The sequence below is a fragment of the Cupressus sempervirens genome, chromosome 6 (genome assembly GCF_028749045.1).
Source record: "Cupressus sempervirens isolate cs-2001-9-10 chromosome 6, ASM2874904v1, whole genome shotgun sequence".
Taxonomy (NCBI): domain Eukaryota; kingdom Viridiplantae; phylum Streptophyta; class Pinopsida; order Cupressales; family Cupressaceae; genus Cupressus; species Cupressus sempervirens.
Window position 1 is genome coordinate 250,474,093 of NC_143123.1, and position 10,723 is coordinate 250,484,815.

The following is a 10,723-nucleotide window of genomic DNA, read 5'->3' on the forward strand; positions in this document are numbered from 1 at the left end:
ATGAGTGATTGAAAATTGGCTTGCCAGCGGTCACTTGTCGTTATCAAAATTTATTTTTAAAAAATGAAAAAAAGAGGAAAAAAGAGAGAGAAGAAAATACAATAATGCATTAATTGGTGTTCTTGGTTTTTCTACTAATCATTCTTTTCAGGAACACTCATTGGTTTTAGTGGTTCTTTCATTCTTGGCACCTCCTGTTGCACACTCTTATAGCTCTACTCCTCTTCGGTGTGGTCCTTACATCTTTGATCACCCATAGTCTGAGATTCCTATTCAGTTGAGGTGTTTTCAGTGGAATGTGCTACTTCCTATATGATCTATACTAGTTTAGTTGATGTCAATTGCAGTCACTCTCCTAGTTTTCTGGTTGCTTCTAGTGGTCTTCTCTTTGTTACTTTCAGTCAGATGGTGGTCTTTTGTGATGTTGCAATGCCATTCTGGATGCCTTTCTTCATTCATTATTGATTGCTTCAGTACTTTTGGTGGCGACAATTGCTAAGTTACTCTATGTTCGCACCTTGGTCTCTCTACCCATGCATGTTGGTCAAACAATCGATTTTGTTTTTCCTTATTTTATCTCTTAACTTTATTTGTATTGCTTATTATATTTGATCATTATGCAACACCCTATCCTCTCATTGTTTCCCATGGACGGTCAACCATTAAGTTGGGGGGAGGACTGCCATCCTTTTATTTTCCATCCATCATCCTTAATAATCCCATCCTACTATCCATAATATCCATTGTATAATAGCCTTTGTTTTGTCTTTCATCTCTCCTATTTCGCCCATTTAAACTTCTCTTATGCAAATTGAGATAAACTTCTCCTATATGTAACCCTTTGAAGCATGATGCTATAAAAAAAATTGAAAAAGAAAAAGAAAAGAGAAAAAAGAAACACCTAATGAAAAGTGGAAAGTGATATCCCGATTGAAGAAGAAACATAACAAAGCTTTTCATGTAAAGAAAAGAAAGGGATTTGTGTTCATCTATGAGTTATGATGGTTCAGGCTGGAGGCAAAGCTAAAAATCATAAACCTAAAGTGCTTTTAGTTAAAAATAAAGAGCTCATGATCATAATGATTGCATGAGGACGTGCAATAAGCTAAGTTGGGGGGAATGATGAGAGCATTTTATGTCCCAAATTATACCATATTTTTTACCTTCATATAAGCCTTCACACTCATTTCAATCCCCATCTTCTATTCCATTTTCTCCTCTATGTTGCGTATGACCAAATATTTATGAGTAATATTTAATATAGTTATTATATAGAATATGTGAACAAATAGATGAAATTGTATCTATCTAACAAATTATGGTTCTTCCTATTGTCCGCTATGCATCTTCCTATAGCTATTTCAGAAATACAAAGTTCCATCCACTTTGAAATGTATTGCTTGCTATTTCTTATTGGCATTCATTATTTCCTCAACAATTTAAAGCATTATTCCTTCCAAGAGTATTGACCAAGGAGTATGTTAGAAAGAACCAAATAGGAATAATTGACAACTAAAAATAGGGACAGTCGGTTTTGCATTTCCTTTTGTGAATAGATACGAATGAATCTCAAAAATCCAAGACATGGGTATTGTCCAGAACATGCCCAATTACAATACCACAAAAAGTTAGAGGCCATTTTCAAAATGTGATTTTTTTGGTTTACTATTATGGGTTTGGATTTCAATTTTCAAATTTTGTTCTATATTTTGCTACTATTACTAGCTTAACATAGAACTCCTCCAGCTTGGCTGAATTCATACGTGGACAATAGAGAATCCAATTAAGCATTGTTGCTAAGGAGATGAGATAGTCTCATGTGAAAATAAGAACCACTAAACTCCAAAAAAATTCAAATATTGTTGCAAATCATTTTTGGTTGAAGACAACATTGTTGTTGCAAAACATTGGATATTATGGCATGGGCATGATTATTGTTTCCTTAATAACAAACCTATTTTTATCCACCAAAGGAGTACGTGGGTATTAGCATTATAAGTTGTCTTCTATTTTATACTAATCATTTGTGAAGATATGAGCAGCAACAATATCTTCCATATATGTCCACCATTATAACAAACCAATTTCTGATTTGTAGGCTGAAAGCAAGTTTGCACATACCCTCATATTCCCTGGTTTTTAGCAAAATAAAATCATTTTGTTTGGTGCTATATTTGTAAGCTAAATACAAATAAATATATGTGCTATGTAATATCAGAAAATGGAAAAAAAACATTTTGATCAATAATATAAACATTGCATGATTGAAATTTCTCGAGGAAGAACCATTTGATTTTCATCACTTAGCAAACTAAGGAGGAAGGGCCAACTCTGAAGAATGTTGGTGATTTCAATAGCTTACATTTGGTTTGTTTGAGTTTGTTAATAGAATAAGATTTTCCTTCATTTCAATAGTTAGTTTTCATAAATAGTTTTGCAGGCAGATTAATATCATAGCTGGGTAAGAAAGATTATCATGTTCTCAGTACAGATTTTTAATAATGACCAGCATATTCTAAATTTGCTATCATATTAAGAGATAAATCAATATAGAAAAATTAGATTCATATTAGTAAACTATTATATTAGATCAGTCATATGCCTGGTATTGGAATTGTTTCCTCTAGATTAGCTAGATTTGTGAATTATTACATTTGTTATTATTGTTATTTCTTAAAAGTTTATTTTTGTTTCTATTGTTCCTGTCGCCAGGAAGTGACAGTTCCTATCACCAGGATTTCTTTAGTTTCTCATGAATTCAATTTCATGTGTTGTAGCCACAACCATATCGCTCAATTCATAATTAACATCCCTTGATAGCATATTGCTCGGACACCTTTCACAAGCTTATGCTCTCGGATTGTCACATATAAACCAATCGAACTTCATTATAAATCATCAATTCTTTATTATCATTTTCCCCAGTGTTGGCCTATCATAACCTGATTGGGTTATTGAAAATTTTATTTATTTTTTTGGGGGGTGTCAACTTTTTTGTACACCATCTTGGTGTACTTACCCAATTACCACCCCTATAAATGGAAAGATTAGAGAGAAAAAGGAAAAAAGCTAAATGAAAATGGATGCAGACAAACCTAAAGAACATAATTGATCTAACCTAAGATGAAAAGAAAGACCAAAAAACTAGACCTAAACTAAAATAGAGCAAGATTACATACCAGATTGCCTATCAAACCTGAACTCTTTATAGCTATGATTCTCATAATAATGCTAGTATTAGATACTATGTTTAAGATAAAGTCATTTTAGATTTGTGTTTTCTGCAAACTAAACTAAAATTAGAATTCAGAGCACTTTATACAAAGAAAATTATACCCATGAGAAAGAGAGGCAACATAACAAAAGCATAATCCGTTTATATTGCTGATAATTTCAATACATAAGTATCTATATTATAGGGAAGATTACTGCTAACTATTAAAAAAAATGATGATACATTAAGATGCCTAGTAGAGGCACAAAAAAAACATTAAATTATAAGGATAAACCCTAAATCTATAATAAGGCAATTCGACGAAGCCAAAATAAATAGGGAACCTCCAACCAAACTAAGTCTCCTCCTCTTTCTTCTAGCAAACCATTATGATATCCGTGGCTTTGTCCAAATCATCTACTTTAGACCCTAGTGGCAATATGAATAAATATTCCTCTTGGTTGGATTTTATCATATTAGGCACTATAAATTCTAGATTATCAAGATCATCAAAAGAAGCTTCAAGCTCAATGTAGGCCTCAAACAACTAGAGAAATTGGGTTAGCCACTCCTTACTTTGGTCTACCACAATTTCCCTCTAGTGAAGCAAGAAATGAATACTAGCCTCCATTTTTAGCCAAGTTGAGAAAAATGAGATCTTATCCCAAATATACAAAGAAGGTCTCCTAGCAACACTAGCAAGCCTGTAGCTACCCAGAGGATGAGCCATATACACTTCAGGAAGCAGGATTTTGAGTTTCTAGTCTATACTAAGCACTACTTCCTCCAAGCCTACTAACTAGGTAGGGTCAAAAACATCTTGACAGAGCTAAATGATCTCACCACTACCTATGTTTTCCCTAGCTAGACAACCTATAAAAGTACCAATTACAGACTTCTAGTGTGCAAGGTGTAATCATAGTTGAAAAAATTCTCGCCTGCGACCCAACTAATTGAAAACCTCGACAAATCATTTAGTGGCTTAAGGATCCTATTCCAATGTTTAGGCTTCACTAACCCCCTAAATGCCATAGTTTAGACCTCCAACAAATGAAATAGATAAATGTCAGACTCCATCTAAAATCTAAGGGAGACAAAGACAAGAAAAAATGCAACAATATTTAGAGCCGAAGAGGCCCTTTAAATAACCTCCAAGTTAGAAGAAGAGTCTAGAAATGCATACAAGGAAAGGAAAAATTACATTTCCCATGAGATCAAAACCTGGCGGTACATAGGCTTAACTACTCATAATTACTGTGTTACAAAATATTAAAGGTTAAAGTACTTCAAAGTTAGGGTTTACCTAGAAATTATAATACTATATTTAATGAAAAGTGCTAAAGACAATTATATTATGAGATAGAGAGTTAGTTGATAAAAATGGATCACGCCATTTAATTAAAATGGAAACTAATCATCAAGATTGTAGGATAAAATCCTCACCTTCAACTCCTTTATTTGCTAACTTTTTTGCCTTTATGTTGCCTTCACAATATATATGTTGAAAATTGATATCTACAAATAGGTCAATTAAATTGAGAGCATCTGCAAGTTTAGAATTCATCACCTAGTTCAGTGTTTGATGTTTTCTAACATCATTAATAATAATTTGAGAATCTCCTTCTATAATTAGTTTTGTAATCTTATTGTTTAGACTTAATTGTAATCCTTCTCAAAGGGCTTCTAATTCTACTATATTGTTTGAGGTAATTCCTAGAGGTTTGGATCGTTTGGCTATCCACACACCTATATCTAGTCTAATAATACATCCTATTCCTACTTTCCCTGGAGGATCTCTAGAAGCACCATCAAAATTTAGTTTCATCCATCCCATTGGAGCGGCTTCCTAGTTACAATTTTTCCTAGCTATTTGATCTTTCTTCTCATATATTAATGAGGGGTTAATGAGATGAGCCCATTCTTTTTCATTAATCCATCCCATTAAGAGAAAATCCCTTAAGTTTTTGTTGTTTTCCTTAGATATCTATTCATAACTTTAGTAATGCTTGCTTCAACCTTATTTAAAAGGGATTGCATCCTGGGTTCTAAATTACTAAAAATGTTCCTATTTTTTTCTTTCCAAATTTCCCACATTAGTATTGTGGGAGATATATTCCAAAACTTGTCATAGCACTTACCCTATGCTTAGAGGGCCACCCTAATAGGTGTCTATTTAAATCCTTGGGGAGAGGTGAAGACCACAAAAGTTTATGATGAAGCTAATGTCAAAATTCTTGAGTGAATGGGCAATTATAGAGAAGGTTCTCAGATGTCTCTGAATTTTCTTTATAGAGACAACATCTAAACAGTCCTTCAAATCCCATTTTTGTGAATCTATCTACTCTTAGGATTGTTTTTTGCATCACAACCCATAAGAAGATGTCTACCTTAGGTAGGAATGCTATATCCCAACATAACTTCATAGGCATGTTGACATTTTCCCATCTCTGAGAGTTAATAATTAGATTATATCCTAGCTTAACTTTGTATAATCCATCTTTGGAAGCTCCCCATATAAGTTTATTTGCCCCATTTTTATGTTTCACCTGTCGATCCTTGAGAATGTTTTCCATACTATGTTTATCTATAAGAGATATATCTACATTCTCCATGGTTTTCCAGGCCCATGTGTCAACCCCATTAACCTTTTTAAGATATTTATAATATGATACCTTTAGACCCCATAGATTGATAAGCTCATTTTTTACCTCTTCAGATATATTAGTATTGATCAGAGGGGGGTGGTTATCCCAGGAATCTTCCTAGAAGAGAGCATCTTCTCCTCTTCCAAGATCCCAATTGACAAATTTACTAATCACTGATTGACATCTTACTATGAAATTCCAAGTTTTTGATCTAGCTGGTGGATTCTTGATTTTAATTAAAGATGTTGAATCATTGAGATTTAAGTATTTATTATATAAAATCTTAGCCCATATGTTTTCTCCTTTCTTGGTATATTCTCCATACTAGATTTTCTCCCAATGCCTCATTTTTCTAACTAAAGTTCTTAATCCCTAAGCCCCCTTGGTATTTGAGACAACATATCTTATCCCACTTTATTAATACTAGTTTCTTTTTTTGTTTATTTCCACTCCAAAAGAAGCTTTTGAGTTTTCCTTCCAACATCTTATTTACCTTCTTAGGTAGAGGAAGGTGGGATAATTGATAAGAAAGGATAGTTAATAGAACCAAATTAATTTTAGTAGCTCTACTTGCTTTAGTTAGCCATTTTTCTTTCCATGTCTCCATCTGTTTATCTATTTTATGCAAGATATTGTCCCATCCCTTATGTATCCTTAATCTTTTTACTAAATGAATCCCAAGGTATTTGTAGGGAAAGGTACCTTTCTTAAATCCCTTTTGATTGTAGATATACCATTACATTTCTCCTGGTGTGTTCAAGAAGGAATTTTTTGATTTCCCTGCATTTACTTTCTTACCAGAAGTTTCAGTGTATCCTAGTATAATTTGTTTGAAAGATTGTGTTTCTTCCTTAGAGTTGACACTTGGGAGAATAGTGTCATATGCAAACTGTTGATGAATTATGTTTGGAATATTATTTGCGACCATGATTCCTTTGATTTGACCTACCTCTTGAGCCTTTTTTTATTGATCTCCTAAATGCTTCAGCCATAATGATAAAAAGGAAGGGAAAAATTGGATCACCTCTCCAGACCCCTCTTAAGATGTTAAAATATCCTTTGGGGGTTGCATTAATTAAAGAGAGATCTTACATGTTGATATGAAATTGAATATTACATTAATCCATTGGTATGAGAAGCCAAATGCCTCTAATGTTTTACATAGAAATCTCTAGTCCACTACATCATATGCTTTTTTAATGTCTAGTTTCATAAAAAAACATGCTTCCTTGTTGTTGACAATTGAATGGATAGTTTCATGTATTATTGATAACCCATCCATGATAGATCTTCCTGGTACAAAATCGATTTGTTATTCCGAGATAATTCTTGGGAGAATGAGTTTAGTCCTATTTTCTAATGCTTTAGAATAGATTTTATAGATAGTATTGCATAGCGCAATAGTTCTAAAGTCACATGGTGAATCTGCTATTGATTTTTTTTGGATCAAAGCAAGAAAAGTGTGAATGATTTTAGTTAGCATTGATCCTCCATTTCTAGAGGCCTCAATTGCCCTCCATAATTCATCGCCTAAAATATCCCTACATTTTTGGAAGAAAAAATCCTGAAACCTGTTAGGCCTTGGGATTTATTCGAGTCAAGATTGAAAAGTGCTTAACTTAATTTCCTCTTTAGTGAAAGGTTTGTTAAGTGTTGCATTGTCTGATTTTGTTACCACTTGGGAATAACCCCAAACACCTTTCCTGAGAAGTTTGGTTTGAGGAATTGAAATTGTTGAGTAGGTTTGCATAACAAGTTATAAAGATTTTCACTATTTTAGATAGCTTGTCTACCATATTTCCATCCCCATCTTTTATTTAGTAATTGAATTTATGTTTCTATTATGGAAAAATTTGGTATTTCTATCTCTTTTTGCAAGCCATTTTCCCCTTGATTTCTACTGCCAAAAAATATCTTCTTTTGCTAAAATATCTTCCTATTTGGCTAGCAATTGTTTTTATTTATTAAAATTTTCATTGTCCATACAATTTTTAATAACTTCTTCATTTAGGTTTTTAAGTTCTTCTTTAGTGTTCAATTTTTCTTTGAAAATGTTATTGAAATGTGTTTTATTCCATTTTAATATTTTTTCTTTGATCATTTTTTGTTTTGAAACAAAGCAATACATTTTCAAACCTTTAAAATTACCTTCTTGCCACCATTGTTTGATGTTATCCATAATTTTTTTTAAATCTAGAAACCACATTTTTTCACACTTAATAGGATTCTTATTAGGATTTTTTGGTTTTATTAAACCTAATCTAACTAGAAAGTGATTAGAACCTGTTATAGGATAGATATTTGCTTAAACTGTCAACTCCTACTCTACTATATCTCCTTTAAAGAAAAATCTATTCAGTTTCTCTGCTATGTAGTTAAAGTATTTCCTTTTGTTGTTCTAGGTAAATATTTCATTGTTGGTTGGGATCTCTAATAGCTTATTTTCTCTGACCTAACTTTTGAAGTCAATAGTTGTCTTTGTAATTATTTGGGTTCCTCCAAATTTATCGTTGATATCTAATATAACATTAAAATATCCTCCAATGATTACATATTCATTGAGATTTTGTGCCAAGAATATACTGATCTTATCCCAAATTTTCTTCTTATCTATTGTTTGTGTAGGTCCATATACATCAATAACCATTAACTGGAGATTGTGTCTATAACTAATTAGTCTACTTTGTATCCAATTGGTTTTGGATTCAATAGTTTTAATGTCTATTGTCTACATGTTCTAGATAATACCCAATCCTCCTGAAGCCACATTTGATTCTTTAGTTTCTGATTTCCATTTGCCTAGTCTCTTTCCTAATCTGTCTCCTTCTTCTTTATTTAAATTCATTTCTTATATTAATATTATATTTGATTCGAATAAGCTGAGGTTGTGTTTTAACAATTGTTGTTTGCTAGGGGCATTCAGGCTGCTAGCATTCCAAGTTGTGATCCTCATTGATCACTGGGAAGGCTCTTCTCCTTCCTTAATTTTAGTACTTCAAATATCTTTTTTTGCTCCTTTGCTTGTCCATCTACTTCTCTTAGATCCTTTAGAGATTTCCTTCCTCTCTTCATTTTTTTCTTGCCACATTTCACAGTTCTGAAACCTTCTTGGTTTATGGATATACCCAGATTATCCATTAAATATTGGTTATTATTTGAAATTTCTTCTTCCTCATCATCACTTTCCTCTATTAAATATTTAATTATCTTATCTTCTAGTTCATTATCCTCTTCATTAATCTTTTTCTCCTTTTCTTTGATGTCCTTCTTTATTCCCTCTAATTTATTTATATCCTCTAATATCCCAAATTCTTCCTAGTTTAAGGATGCCTATCCAAGAAGAATCTTAAGCGATGCGCTTGTGGGATGATGGTGAAGTAGATATGAGCTATGAATCCTTATCTGGTGATGTCCTTAAGATTGGGATTAACTTAGAGAGTAGAATAATATAGTTAGTATTATTGTTATTATGATTCTAATGTTTATTCTTGCAAGTATTACTTGTCCTTAACTAACCCTATTTAGTGGAGACAATATAGTGGTATCAGAGCCTACTCCTGATACCTATAAGAAGTGACTACAGAAGCAATAGCCAAGAAAATAGCTCAAGAACTAAGAAACTTCATAGAAAAAACTAACAAAAGATTTAAAAGAATTGAACATTCTAATAGAATTATTCTTGAAAGAATACAAAAATTTAGTAACAGTAATAATGAAAGACCCAACCTACATAGAGATCACCATTCTTCCCATGAGGAATACGAGCCTTCATCAAACTTTCCCTTCATTTATTCCCAAAGAAGAAACTATCAAGGAAGAAGAAGCCACCCCACATAGTGTGGAAGAAATTGGACAAATGCATGCTAACTTCGATGCTAACCTATGACAACTAATCTCTTTTAAGGAATACTACGAGTCTAAACTCTTGGAAATTATAAGAAACATAATATAGATAAAAACCTTCAAAGGAAGATAAACAATGTTAAACTACCATGTTTCAATGGTTCAGGGGAAGAAACTGCTCAAGCCTAGGTCCAAAAATTAGACACATACCTATCTTGTAGTCCAATGGTAGAAAAAAGATGCCATTAAATTTTCTATACTACATTTAAAGGGATCAACCTACAAATGGTGGCACTATAGCCAAAACTCTTTAGGACTCAAAAATATCACACTAGTACATTAGGCCCCCATTTTTGACCAAAGGCCTATTTGGGTTGTTAAATTCTTTTTTTTTTGAAAAAATGGGCCTGATATGGTCGAAATTTTCACCAAATTTTGACTATGGTAAAATTATTTAAATTTCAACCTTCAGAACATAAGAAAAAAGGTCACGACAGCGTTAATTTTGTTTTGGGGCGCACCGTGACTGCAATGGGCGGGAGTTTGGTGCAAGGTCAACAGGGGAGGAGAAAGGAGGTAAGAATCTGGTCATTAGATATCATTCCAAGTTTGTTATCTATTAGAAAGTTGCAGAGGCAGATTCCAAATCTATTCAATGCTTTTACATTTTCTCTTTCTCTTCTACTCATCGTAATTTAAAAGTTAGAGCCACTATTAATTCTTTCAGGTCACAAAGTTGTTTTATAGATGATGTTTAGCTTCAGGGTTAGCATATATTTAAGTGCAAGGATAAAGCTGTGGAAAATTTATATTTTTGATATAATGCACTTGTATTTCTTTTGCATGTAGGGAATCTCGAGATGTCTTGGTGTTGGAAAACTCTGGATCGGAAACAAAGAATGTAATATACCATAGTTGCTCCCATTTGCTTTTTCACTCAAATTAGCAGCATTACCTCTAACAAAATTTGATCCAGACCCATTCACACAGGTTTGTGGCCATTTTACTATAGATTTCTTTG